This window comes from Paroedura picta, chromosome 10, assembly GCF_049243985.1.
Source record: "Paroedura picta isolate Pp20150507F chromosome 10, Ppicta_v3.0, whole genome shotgun sequence".
NCBI lineage: Eukaryota > Metazoa > Chordata > Lepidosauria > Squamata > Gekkonidae > Paroedura > Paroedura picta.
The window spans coordinates 52780531-52794615 of record NC_135378.1 but is presented as its reverse complement, the minus strand read 5'-3'; positions in this window follow the sequence as shown (position 1 = coordinate 52794615).

Sequence of the window (14085 nt, the reverse complement as noted above, 5' to 3'; positions counted from 1 at the left end):
CCTTTACATCTCTACTAGAATAAGATTGAAAAGAATGTCCGAACGATAGTAATGGATAGGTAAATGCCATCTTACCACTTGGGTTAATGGACTGTTCAAGAAGATTCCTTGTCCCTGTAGTTAACTTCTTTGAGGCTTCTTAACCCTTCTTTACATGTTATAACCCTTTTTTCCCCCTCTACCCACAGTAACATATTTGTTTCTGACAATGCATTGTTTTTAGCATTGTTTTATTATCTTAATATTTTCATGTAGTAATACTCTTGTATTTTTTCATCACATCATATTTATTCACTTATATCATTGAATGTTGCAGTTTCTGCAGATGTATCATTTATATGGGTCAATTGACCGAATAAACATACTGACTGACTATGGGGAAATATAGGTAGATGCTTTTTTCTTTTCTTTAAACCTAATCTTTTCCACCAACTCAGGGAATATTGTGACAAGGCAGAGGGAAAAGCAGGCATGTTGATCTCCTTTGGGCTGTCTACAGGAAACATTTTTTAAAATTTCACTGGCTAATTCTAGGTGCATTTTTAAACTCCTGTATGATGAAACTTTTACTTGGCTTGTTCTTCATTTAAAAAAACAGTGGATTAAAACACACACACACACAACACTGCCATCTTTATCCTAAACATGAGCATATGGCCAGTCTGTCCGACAGTCTTTGCTAGGGGGAATTTGGCTCAGATCCCTCCTCTCCTAGGCAGCTTGCTGGGTACTTTGGGTACCTAGCCCACTTCACATGATGGTCGTGAGGATAAATAAAGAAGGAACCACCATCCTGAGCCCTTGGAGGACAGGGGGCAAGATAAAAATACACATAGAAACTCATTCCACACACCCACACTGGGTAATGCATGTCCAATGTGCTTTTGGACCTGCTTTTTCCTGTGCATGAAACCAGCTGCAAAAGTGCATTGAAAGTACATTATCCAACGTGTGCAGAATGAGAGCTGGAGACTTAAATTCTTATGCAATGAACCTAAAAACTGGAGCCAAAAGATAACTCATTGTCACTGGTGCAAATTTTGCTTAAATTATCCATATAACTATGTATACTTATGTATGTATGTATTTGAGTGGCTATTAAAGCCTGATCATGGTTTATGTCTGCTGTATCAACAGTGGTGCTTTTTCCAAATCAAGCAGCTTCTGTGCCTTTGGTCACCAATGGCAAACTCCTTCCTCTTTAAACCTATTGCGTTCTGATCCATAACAAATAGCAAATTGCAAATAGCTTTAAATTCCATTTCTCTTAATATGGTGTACAGCAAAGCAAAGTCTGTCTCGTTCCCTTGGTAGGAAAGAAAGCTTTGAAGCGTCTCCTCTGTGGGAGTGTTTCTGGGCTTTTCTCACAGGATTGTAGATGAATTTTTCTTCAAAACAGATCAGATGTAAAAGCAAGTCCCAGCTGAGGGACATTTCTCACATTACTTTTTAATGATGCCCACTCTTGAGATGCATTCCCATGGTTGAAAATGCATGTAAATGTAACGTGAGTACATATAACTACCTGGGAAAGAAGAGCTTTGCCTGAGAAGGTATGAAAATGGCTTTGCGACCATAGAATGAACCCTGGGAGTGGGGACTCATCAGAACCAATTAATGGGAAGGATTCCTTTGCTGGTTTCCTGGAATTTTCTGCCTCTGGATTGACCAAAGAACTTCCAAGAGAATTCTCTGTGTTAATCAGTTGAGCAAAATCAATGAAGTGACTACCAAATTTATTAAATGGAGTAGAAGCTACTTCTCAGATTGATTTTCCTCAGTTTTGTTCTCCACGGATGTGAAAACTCAGTGTATCCTGTTTGGACTCTCAATCAGGGCCGGTGGACTACATAGAGAGAGTGCTCAAAGAACTTTCTGGAGAACTTGCACAACCCTTGTCCATCAACTTCGGGACCTCTTTAAGCACTGGAGATGTCCCGGAGGACTGGAAGAGAGCAAACGTTATTCCGATCTTCAAAAAAGGGAGGAAGGATGACCCGGGAAACTACAGACCAGTGAGTCTGACCTCTGTTGTGGGGAAGATAATGGAGCAGATATTAAAGGGAGCGATCTGCAAACATCTGAAGGACAATTTGGTGATCCAAGGAAGTCAGCATGGATTGGTCTCCGACAGGTCCTATCAGACCAACCTGGTTTCCTTTTTTGACCAAGTAACAGGTTTGCTGGATCGTGGAAATTTGGTTGATATCGTTTACTTGGATTTTAGTAAAGCGTTTGATAAGGTTCCCCATGATGTTCTGATGGATAAGTTGAAGGACTGCAATCTGGATTTTTAGATAGTTAGGTGGATAGGGAATTGGTTAGAGAACCACACTCAAAGAGTTGTTGTCAATGGTGTTTCATCAGACTGGAGGGAGGTGAGTAGCGGGGTACCTCAGAGCTCGGTGCTCGGTCCAGTAGTTTCTAACATATTTATTAATGATCTAGATGAGGGGGTGGAGGGACTACTAATTAAGTTTGCAGATGACACCAAATTGGGAGGACTGGCAAATACTCCAGAAGATAGAGATAGAATTCAACGAGATCTAAAAACAATGGAAAAATGGGCAAATGAGAACAAGATGCAATTTAATAAGAATAAGTGTACAGTTCTGCATCTGGGTCAGAAAAATGAAAAGCATACCTACTGGATGGGGGATACGCTTCTAGGTAACACTGTGTGTGAACGAGACCTTGGGGTACTTGTGGATTGTAAACTAAACATAAGCAGGAAGTGTGATGCAGCGGTAAAAAAGGCAAATGCCATTTTGGGCTGTATCAACAGGTGCATCACATCAAAATCACAAGATGTCATAGTCCCATTGTATACGGCACTGGTCAGACCACACCTGGAGTACTGTGTGCAGTTCTGGAGGCCTCACTTCAAGAAGGATGTAGATAAAATTGAAAGGGTACAGAGGAGAGCGACGAGGATGATCTGGGGCCAAGGGACCAAGCCCTATGAAGATAGGTTGAGGGACTTGGGAATGTTCAGCCTGGAGAAAAGGAGGTTGAGAGGGGACATGATAGCCCTCTTTAAGTATTTGAAAGGTTGTCATTTGGAGGAGGGCAGGATGCTGTTCCCATTGGCTGCAGAGGAAAGGGCACGTAGTAATGGGTTTAAAGTACAAGTACAACGATATAGGCTAGATATCAGGAAAAAAAATTTCACAGTCAGAGTAGTTCAGCAGTGGAATAGGCTGCCTAAGGAGGTGGTGAGCTCCCCCTCACTGGAAGTCTTCAAGCAAAGGTTGGATACACACTTTTCTTGGATGCTTTAGGATGCTTTGGGCTGATCCTGCGTTGAACAGGGGGTTGGACTAGATGGCCTGTATGGCCCCTTCCAACTCTATGATTCTATGATTCTATGACTATGCCCTTCCAAGGGACCCCAAGGATCAGGACCACACCCTCTCTCCTCCCCACTTTTCCCTCTTTAAAAGCACTTGATGGGACACCTCTTTCCCTGAGCAAGCATGTGGTTTCATCCCTGGAATTAATATTGTTTAAAAATTAAATAATAGTGTTGGGGTCCAATTGGAGGAATTGGGGGTGAGCAATTTGGAATTCTTCCCACAGCATTGCACATTAGTTCAAGAATTTTCAGACTGATGAATAACTCACATAGGCCAGAATTTAGGGAAGAAATGGAGGTAGTGACAGATTTTATTCTCCTGGGCTCCAAGATCACTGCAGATGGGGACTGCAGCAAAGAAATTAAAAGACGCTTACTCCTGGACAGGAAAACTATGGCAAATCGAAACAGCATTCTAAAAAGCAGAGACATAACCCTGCCAACAAAAGTGCATCTAGTCAAGGCCATGGTCTTCCCAGTTGCAATGTATGGCTGCAAAAGTTGGACCATGAGGAAGGCCAAGCATCAAAGAATTGAGGCTTTTGAACTCTGGTGCTGGAGAAGACTCTTGCGAGTCCCTTGGACTGCAAGGCGAACAAACCGGTCAGTCCTAGAGGAGATAGGCCCGGGCTGCTTCTTCAAAGGCCAGATCCAGAAGATGAAACTCCAATACTTTGGCCACCTCATGAGAAGGAAGGACTCCCTGGAGAAGAGCCTAATGCTGGGAGCGATCGAGGGCAAAAGAAGAAGGGGACGACAGAGAATGAGGTGGCTGGATGGAGTCACTGAAGCAGTAAGTGCAAACTTAAATGGACTTAAAGGAATGGTAGAAGACAGGAAGGCCTGGAGGATCATTGTCCATGGGGTCGCGATGGGTCGGACACGACTTCGCTCCTAACAACAACAACAACAACAACAAGTGGGGCAGGCTTTCTCAACCAGAATTTCATGAAACTCTGGGGTTTCTTGAGAGCCCTGAAAGGGTTTCCTGAATGGATATAAGTTAATTTTACTTGTTTGTTTGTTTTTTCCCTCATTCGTTCATTCATTCAGGTGATATGACCATATATGGTAATGTCAACCCACCCACCCCTCCCAAAATGTCCAAAAATGAGCCTGGAGGGGTTGGGAAGGGGCTCCAAGTGGATATGTATACAGCTCTGCTTCCCAATCAAATGCTGCATGATCATGCCACTTCTAGAGTTTCTCGAAGCCTGAAGAATGTCTCAGGGGGTTCTCAATGATAAAAAAGTTGAGAAAAGCTGTAGGGAGATAATACTTATAGATACTGAGGTTTGGAGCTCATAGCAACATGAACCTGATGGGTCCAGTCCAAGGAGGAGTGTATGGGAGAATTGGGGGGGGGGAGGGAGATCTCAGGTTAGAGGAGCGCAGACTTGATAAGGCCAATTTCCCATCGCCTTTTGCTTTCCTTTCCCTCCTCCTTAATTGATGCTCAGCTGCCCTTAAGAATCCGTAATACAATCTTGATCAGGATATTCAGGGAGGCTCGTTGTTAATCATTTAACAAGAAATATTTGCTGCATATCTGGGGAGTCCCCCAAGTATGTAGATGCCTCTACCATGACTGTGTGTCCTCGGTTTTATTGTTGTGATGATAGGCACAACATCGACTTGTCAATTACAGAAAATGATACACTTGATGTTATGCTGCATAAGGAGGCAGATTTACATTCCCTTTTGTGTCCAGCAGATATCCATATGCCTTGCAAGCTCCATGTGAATCACAGAGCAATAATCACATTTCTATACAGGATCCCTTGTGTACTGTATATTAATGTCTGGTTGGTAATTTAACAGCACCTCTAGGCATAAACAAAAGTTTATTAAAACAGTAAGTAAAATTTTCCTGACGACTGGCCTGCATTTTTAATTTTCAGATCAGTGCACCAAAAAGGAGAATGTGGATAACTTTATGCAAAAACGAAAAAAAAACCCACCAATTTATTGAAGCAACTCTTAAGCCTCATATTTTGCGCAAGTTATCTATAACAGCGCCTAGAGCTATGTGCTGCTTTTTGTGTTCACAAATCCCCTCTTTTCTCATAATTGTTAACAATGATAATAAACAAAGTCCTGTTATGTTTTGATTAAATCATGAACATTTTGTAATTAGAGGACCTCTTCAAATATTCAGATTTAAGTAACACTTGAAAAGGTGAAGTCACTTAGGAATCCTGTGGAAAGGCACTTACAGTGATCACTCCAAACAATAGTCTTCATCACCATTTTATCAGATTTTGAATAGTTTTGAGCTGTTTGCATTGCTTATTTTAAATGCGTCAACATAAGCTATAGGCAATTTAAAAATGGAATGTAGGTCTGTTTGTTGAAATTATTTATAACCATCTGTCCTTTAAGTCTCAAGGTGGTACAAAGAAATAAAAATTTGTTTGTTTACACACAAACGCACAGCATACAAAAGACACCATAAAATCTACTGATAAAAAACAGCCATAATCTATAACCACAATTCACTAGCTCCCAAATAATTAAATATCAGCATAATCAGCAGCAAATCTCTTTTTAAAAATTCTCCGGAATATCACTATTTTACAAGTTATTCCAAATAATAGCATGAAGGTTGCAAATTTTACCTCAATCCAGATGTGGAACCATTACTGAAAATTCCCTAGAAATGACCGCTACTGATCTGTCTGTTGGAATATGAAGGATCCTGTAGTGCAGGGGTAGTCAAACTGCGGCCCTCCAGATGTCTGTGGACTACAATTCCCAAGAGCCCCTGCCAGCATTCCCTGAAATGGCATTAGCTGGCAGGGGCTCCTGGGAATTGTAGTCCACGGACATCTGGAGGGCCACAGTTTGACTACCCCTGCTGTAGAGTGTATGATTCAAGAGAATGTAGGGGGCACGGGAGAAGATATGTATTTAGTATAATTCCTCCTTGCTTGCTTCTGGAACGAGCAAAACAAAATGAATGCAGAACAGGATAGATAGTCAGGACTGTCTCTTTCTACACCTAGTCGTTTCTCTTTATAAACAAAACTATTTTATTATTTTAGGCAGCCTGGGGCTCTTTTCCTCTTTGCATATTCAAACTCTGTCAGCACTAACTTCCCTGTGGCAGGGAACAGAGAATCTGGTAAGAAGAAAGAACAGGATTCCTGGGCTCATACAGGGAGCACTCCTATGGATATGTATGTTTAGGTCATAAAAGGTAAAGGTAAAGGTATCCCCGGTGCAAGCACCGGGTCATGTCTGACCCTTGGGGTGACGCCCTCTAGTGTTTTCATGGCAGACTCAATACGGGGTGGTTTGCCAGTGCCTCCCCCAGTTTAGGTCATAGAGGGCTTTAAAAACAGCACCTCAACACAACAGTAGACAATACAATGGGCTGAATACAGATTAATATGGCTGAAGTGATTCATCAGAAGATGGGTTGTTGCATCTGGTACTCACTTGACCTCCCATGAAACACGTTGCAGTAATCAAGCCTTGAGGTTACAGTTGTATGAATCAGCCTGGCAAGATTTACAGCAGAAAATTTACATCAGTGCGGCAGTTCATCCTCATACTGGAATCATCTTGATATTTTCCAGATGAGGTAACTTACATTCTTTACCAAGGAACACAAAATTCTGTAACTGTACAAATTATACCAAAGGGCATCTAGCAGTTTCTAGCTATGGCACTAATCCTTTTTTCTCCCTCAAGAGCAAAGAGCACTGTAAGGAATGGAGCTGATAGGTATGTTTCATTTATGAAATGCAGACATAAGGAAGGAAGCAAAATGGAACATACAAAGTCTGAGGAAGCATCCGATGTATTCTTATTGTAGAAGGACTAAGAACATCAGCTTCGTGTAGTGTTTTAGAGCGGTGACTTCTAATCTGGCAAACTTGGTTTCATTCCTCACTCCTCCATATGGAGCCAGCTAGGTGACCTTGGACTCATCACAGCCTTGTTAGAAGCTGTTCACACAGAACAGTTCTGTCAGAGCTCTCTCAGTTTCACCTACCTCACAGGGTGTCCTGTTGTGGGGAGAGGAAGCAAGGTGATTGTAAGCTGCTTTGGGACTCCTTCAGGCAGTGAAAAGCGAGATTAAAAACCAACTTCTTCAACATGCTCATTCTGTTGACTGGCATCAGGTTTATAATTCAAGGCTTCTTTAAACATGTTCTTAAAAGACCAGAAACAATGACTATGGATCAGAGGAGTTAAATTGGATACAAATGGTATCAGATACCAGTAGTCTGAAGACACAGTTGTGGTTGGAACAGGGAGACAGAAAGCTGGTCATAATAATTGGATTGTTAAGAATGGGAGTGGCAAAGTAAGATAGCCAAATGAAGAAGCAAGTAGAGAAACAGGGGCGGTAGTCTAAGAACAGCTTGTTTTTATTCAAAAGGCAGTTGGCTCATATTGAGAAGGGATGTCAGAGTTTTGTGACAAAGACAGATGACACTTATGTACAACTTGACAACTGCTCAGTCCATCATGTACAACAGGGGTAGTCAACCTGTGGTCCTCCAGATGTTCGTGGACTACAATTCCCATGAGTCCCTGCCAGCATTTGCTGGCAGGGGCTCATTGGAATTGTAGTCCATGAACATCTGGAGGACCACAGGTTGACTACTCCTGATGTACAGTACCTCCTTTGGTCAACTGCCTTAGTGATGTTCAAGTACAGCCAATAGCAGGTCACCCGTTCCCTTTTTCAAGCACGTCCCTTCCAAGGGACAGCAGAGAATACGGATACCGGGTCCAGCTGCCAGAATCCATTGCTCAAAGCTTCTTGGCCCATTCCACATACATAGGATAATGCACTTTCAATGTGCTTTGGCAGCTGGATTTTCCTGTACAGAACAGGAAAATCTACTTCTAAAGTGAATTGTAAGTGCATTATCTATTGTGTGCAGAATAGGCGTCCAGGGATCAAATTCCACCTGTTGGTTTAAACTAAGAAAGCAACTTTTAGCTGAAGGTGTCTGGCTGACTTTGAGAAGACAGGTACACAAGCGTTTTCTGTGCTTGCATCCATGAGTAAAAAAAAAGGACGGTGAAAGGGTGGATCATCATTGTACTGTCTGAATATCCAAACATGACTTTGACCTGTGGCATGTAAGGGGACTATCCAAAGCTAACCTGAGGAAGGACTCTGTTCTCAATCTGTAATTTCTGTTCCCCTGATTTAGATTAAACCACATGCAAATATTGTATGCTGAAATTTGACCTGGTGACATCTTTACTTCAAGAGCAGAAAAGACCGGGGGGAAAGATAAAAATATATATTGGTTCGGAGCCTGTAAGCTTTGCATATTCATATGGCTCACAGTTGTTAAGCATTTGAAAATTCAGGTAATGAGCCTACAATACTCTGGTTGCCTTTGTATTGCTTGGGGGTTTGCTGTTCTAGTGATGTCTCCACAGAAACCATCCTATCAAGTCAATTTCCCCCCCTCAAATTGAATCAGTACGTGTACACTGAAGTTCTCAACATCACCCATAAGGTTTTTAATGCTTGTCAAATGAATCTGTATGGTCTCTAACCATGAATAAAAATGATTTCAGATATCGTCTTTATTTCAAGTTTTTATTTCATGGGATTAATTTAATTGATTGTGCTGACGGCTTGTGACATTGCAGCTGCAACAAATATATTTTCATTTCTATAAAAATTAAAATTATTGGACCTTTTGAAAACATCTGGACCCAAAAGAGACATAAGCATCCTGTTGACATTGTTGGACATGCTGTCTTTTTCGGTTAAAAAAAAACATGCACTTTTAAATCACAAAGATCATTGGATGTCACCGTATTTCCTTGTAAATAATTTTACTTGGGTATAGACAGATTCAAATGGGTAGCCATGTTGGTCTGAAGTAGCACAGCAAAATCAGAGTTGAGTAGCACCTTTAAGACCCACAAAGACCACTTTTTGGCTCACGCCTTGAATAAATCTTTGTTGACCTTGCTACTGGACTCTGATTTTGGTATAGACAGTAAAGCAGATCAACTCGAAATTATAACGTTCCTCTACTGTCATCATTCAATGCTTACATAAGTTTCTCATTATGAAATCAAGGAGATGCTGCTGTAACCTTCTAAGTTCGTGAACTGAAGAATGTAGTTCTGCTTAGGATGCTGCTGTTGGATATTGAAACTTTGGTATCAAAAGTGCTCATGTGGAGGAGGGATCTGTGAGAATAAAGTGGCCCCTGAGATTGCCCCTGCTTTCCTGAATGGATACATCTGAACTCTCTGCCTTGAATCCAAATAACAGTAGACATAGCACCATAGGTCTCAAAGGAGTTTGGATTTGTGTTTCCTAAAGACTACTCCTCGTGCTACAGAGCAAGCAGCTTTTGAAGCTGCGGGGATTTTCAGAAACAGTTTATGATGGAGTATGGCAGCCTGGGGTTTGTATACAAAAGTTTCAAACCCGAGTGAAACTCCTGTGTAATGAAGCAGGCCTTCGGTAGCTCTTTGGATCTCTATCTGTGTGGTTTCCTGAATACAGATGTCTTACAGTCCTTTGTGGCTATTTGTTTGTTGTTGTTTTTTGCAAAGCATACTAATTCTAGAGGAAGACTTAAAATCAACTCACAGAGCCTGGATTGACCAATGGAAATCCTGCACAGGTACACACACTCACACGCAAGCAAACGCAATGGTTCACCGGGTATTGCCCACTTCTGCTAGATACTGCTTTTTAAAAAGACAATAAGCACATGGCAAAGAGCTGAGGTTCTTGGAGTGCTGCAGTCCTCATGCAAAGGAAGATCCTATAATTGCAGCTACAAGCAGGGCATTTGTGGAAGAAACAGTGCTCTAAACAGCCTTCTGCTTCGGTTACCACAGGAGCACCGCAGATAACACCGATGCCTAACTGCTCTCTGAATGCGATTGTCCATATGGAGTAAGACTAGCCTGCTGGGAAGGGTTCCCCGAAGGAAATGAGTAAATCCTAGGTCTTGTAAAGAAGGCTTTCCAGAACACTTGTTTTGTAAAGGTCAGCTGTGCTGGGGGCAATGATTCCCTGGACTGCTCTCCAGGTGGCATGCCTTTGAGGATTTTTGACATTTGTACCACTCACCGGCTACACTTGTGGCTATGATCTTCCCCATGAACACACATGAAGCTGCCTTATGCTGAATCAGATCATCGGCCCATCAGGGCCAGCATTGTCTAAGCAGCGCGGCCTAAGCATGGCCTAAGCAGTGAGTGGCTCTTCAGGGTGTTAGGCCAAGGTGTAGAACCCGGGACCTTCTGCAGGCAAAGCGAACGCTCAGCCCCTGAGCCACGTCCACCCCCTGATTCACATTCACCTGTCGTAGCAGCACGTGTCTCGCTCACCCCCTCCCCTCCGCAAGGTCATTTACTTGTGTGCTCTTTCTAAATAAATGATTAGGTTTCATATTATATTCTGAAAAGGTTTTCTAAACACTGTGCAGGCTTTGCTGAAGCAATGCATCTCGTGACTGCTTTGTAAATGGCGTCACATGAGAATGACGCTGAGATTCTTTGAGATGAAGCCATAACCCAGAACAGTTTGGCTACTCACAGAATGGGGAATCCAGACCGGTTTGGCTACTGCTGTACAGTTGACAATAGGTATAACTTCCTCCCACATTTATTTTATTGCATTTCTACCCAGCCATTCAGGGACAGGGGGAGCTGCCAAGTAGCTTACCCAAAAAGTTCAGGTTCTTCTTTTCCTTCAGGAGTTGCCATCAGGTCATCTCCCGGTGGCAGCTTTTGGCAACAACATGGCAGAGCTGACCACCAAGAGTTTTCCAGCCTGTATCAAAATCTAGCTGTACACTTGATTAGGATTACAGTAAGAGTCCCACAGAACTGGCATAAGAGTTTCTTGCTGCAAACAGAACATAGAATTACAGCAGAGACACAAAGCGGGGGGGGGGGGGTCAGTGTCCCCTACCTTCTAGCCTCAGCAGGTCTGAGGCCATCATTATTCCCTGGAGGGGGAGGGGTGCCAGAGGCTCGGTCTGGGAGCCATGGCTGAGTGTCTGGCTGCCACTTCTCATCAAATATTAGGATTTATGTCACAAGAGTGACAGTGTTCCCTAGCGGAAAAAGCCCATAACAGGGGAAATGGCCATAATTTGTCACCAAGGGGATTTAAATCCATATTTAGTTTTGACATCCCTTCTTCTTTAGTTGTTCGCATTCAGGATTTTGAGCTTCGATGGCTTCCATGAGTACATAAGTTCTTCCATTGCCAGGTATAAAAGGTCTGGAAGCATTTTTAAATGTTGTTTCTTTGCCAAATTAGTCTGGATGAACACTTTCCCCCTTTACTTATTAGACTGTAAACTCTACCTATTGCAGAGAGGAAAATTGATTTTTTTCCACTATTTAAGTATGATCAATATTATCGACAAACTCAAATAAATTAGGTTTCCTCTTGGGGAATAAGGGCGGGTGTATTCTGGGATGCCGTTTCTTCTTCTGTGTAGACGTTTAATATCATAAAATATCAAAATGTTTAAAATAACTTGAATGAATTTTTATTTCTCACATTACAGCTTTCTATCTAAACCTGTTTCTGTTACAGAATCATAGAATCACAGAGTGCGGGATCAGCCTAAAGCATCGTTGATAAGTATCTGTCTAGCCGCTACTTGAAGACTGTCAGTAAGAGGGAGCTCACTGCTTCCTTAGGCAACTGATTCCACTACTGAACTACCCTGACTGTGAAATTTCCCCCCCCCCCCATATCTAGCCTATACTGTTCTACATGTAGCTTAAACCCATTACTGCAGATCCTGCCCTCTGCTCCCAACAGGAACCTTTCCCTGCCCTCCTCTAAGTTTCAAAAACTTAACGAGAGCAATGATGTCACCTCTCAACCTCCAGGTTGAACATCCCCAAATCCCTCAGCCTTTCCTCAAAGGGCTCGGTCCCAAGGCCCTGGATCATCCTTGTCACTCTCCTCTGTGTTGGGTATTTTTTGTAAAAGTAATATTAGTTAGCAGAGTTAATATATACATGATGAGACCGGGCTCTACACCTAAGCTGTAACATGGCTGAAATCCATGGCTGAAGATGGATCTTTCCCACTGGCTAAGCAGTTCTTCCTCTTCTTCTGGAACAAAAGGTGGAAGTGGAAATCCTCCTCTTCGGATATTAGTCACAGACATGGATAACAAGCGTGCACACAACACTTTTGCACAACAATAAACAAATCACAATAAACTGTTCCCACTGGCAACTAGTGCCAATAAACATTAACCCTATTTCTGACAGACGGGGACTGACTCTTGCTAAACAGACAAAGGCTAACACTCTGAACCCTCTCGATTTTGTCCACATTCTTTTTGAAGAGAGGCCTCCACAACTGCAGACAGGTGGGGTCTGACCAATGTGGTATACAGCAGGACTCTGACATCTTGTGATTTTGATGTGATGCCTCTGTTGATTCTGCCCCTGATTGCATTTGCCTTCTTCACTGATGCATGATATTGTCTGCTCATATTTAGCTTACAATCCACAAGTACCCCAAGATCTCGTTCATGCACTCTGCTACCCAGAGGTGTTTCTCCCATCCAATATGCATGCTTCTCATTTTTGTGACCCAGATATAGAACTCTGCCCTTATCTGTCTTGAATTACATTTGTTCTCAGTTGCCCATCTTTCCTGCATGTTCAGATCTTGTTGAACTCTATCTTCTGGAGAGCTCGCTACTCCTCCCACTTTGATGCCATATGCAGATTTAATGAGGAGTCCCTCCACCTCCTCATCCAGAGCACTGATAAAAATTCTGAAAAGTATTGAGCCCTGTGGCTCAATACTGAGCCCTGTGGCATCCCATTGCTCACCTCCTTCCAATCTGATGAAATATTTAATTTAGCAACATGCACTTTTGTATCATAGATTGCACATGCCAATGTGCATGCTTAAAGGCATTATTTTCAGAGTAAGTCCCACTGAACAGACCAGAATAAGATCCTGAGAAGACCTGTATAGGATTACTCTCAAAATGATAGCAGTTAGTTGAGAAATACTGGCTGTTTGTGAATTACACCTATCAGTAACTACCAGTCTAGTTTGTGCTAGGGAATGTTCAGACACCAGCTTCTTTTGACTGGGTGGAGCATAACAGATATTGCTACTGTGCTTGTCTCCTATTGGAAACAGAAAGCCGATCTAAACTGGCCATTAATGCATTCCATTCTTAAGCCCAGGAATGTCTCAGGACCTCCGAATGTCCTGGAAACAGAGCTGAGGGAAACTTACTGTTACACACTGCCCATTTCTCCTGGACAATTCTGAGGCCAAGCAGGAGGAGGGGAGAACCATGTATGCTGCCCTGAGCTCCTTAGGAGAAGGGAAGGCTAAAATGTTTTCTTAGACAGAGGTTCCGGGACAGTATTACTGGGGTTGGTTTCTTTTGGAGGAATGTCTTAGGGCACTTTTACGTTGTTTGCATTATTTATGGGAACACAGGTGGAAGTAAGGAGTCACTTCTGTAGATCCACTACCCAGTTTCAAATCCCAAAACAAACAGCAAGACCCCATATGTCTAAGTGCTCCAGCCAATTCTGACATAGTCTGCTTCAGCCTCTGTTCATTTTAACCTTGACCCTACTATTTTGCATACCTTCTCTCTCTCTCTTCAACAGGGAAGGGTCACAAAGCTATCTCAGGAACCTTTCATAACAATGAGAACTGTAGTTTCCCCATGGTTGAGATTTGGTTTACACTATCCAGGATAGCCCAGGAT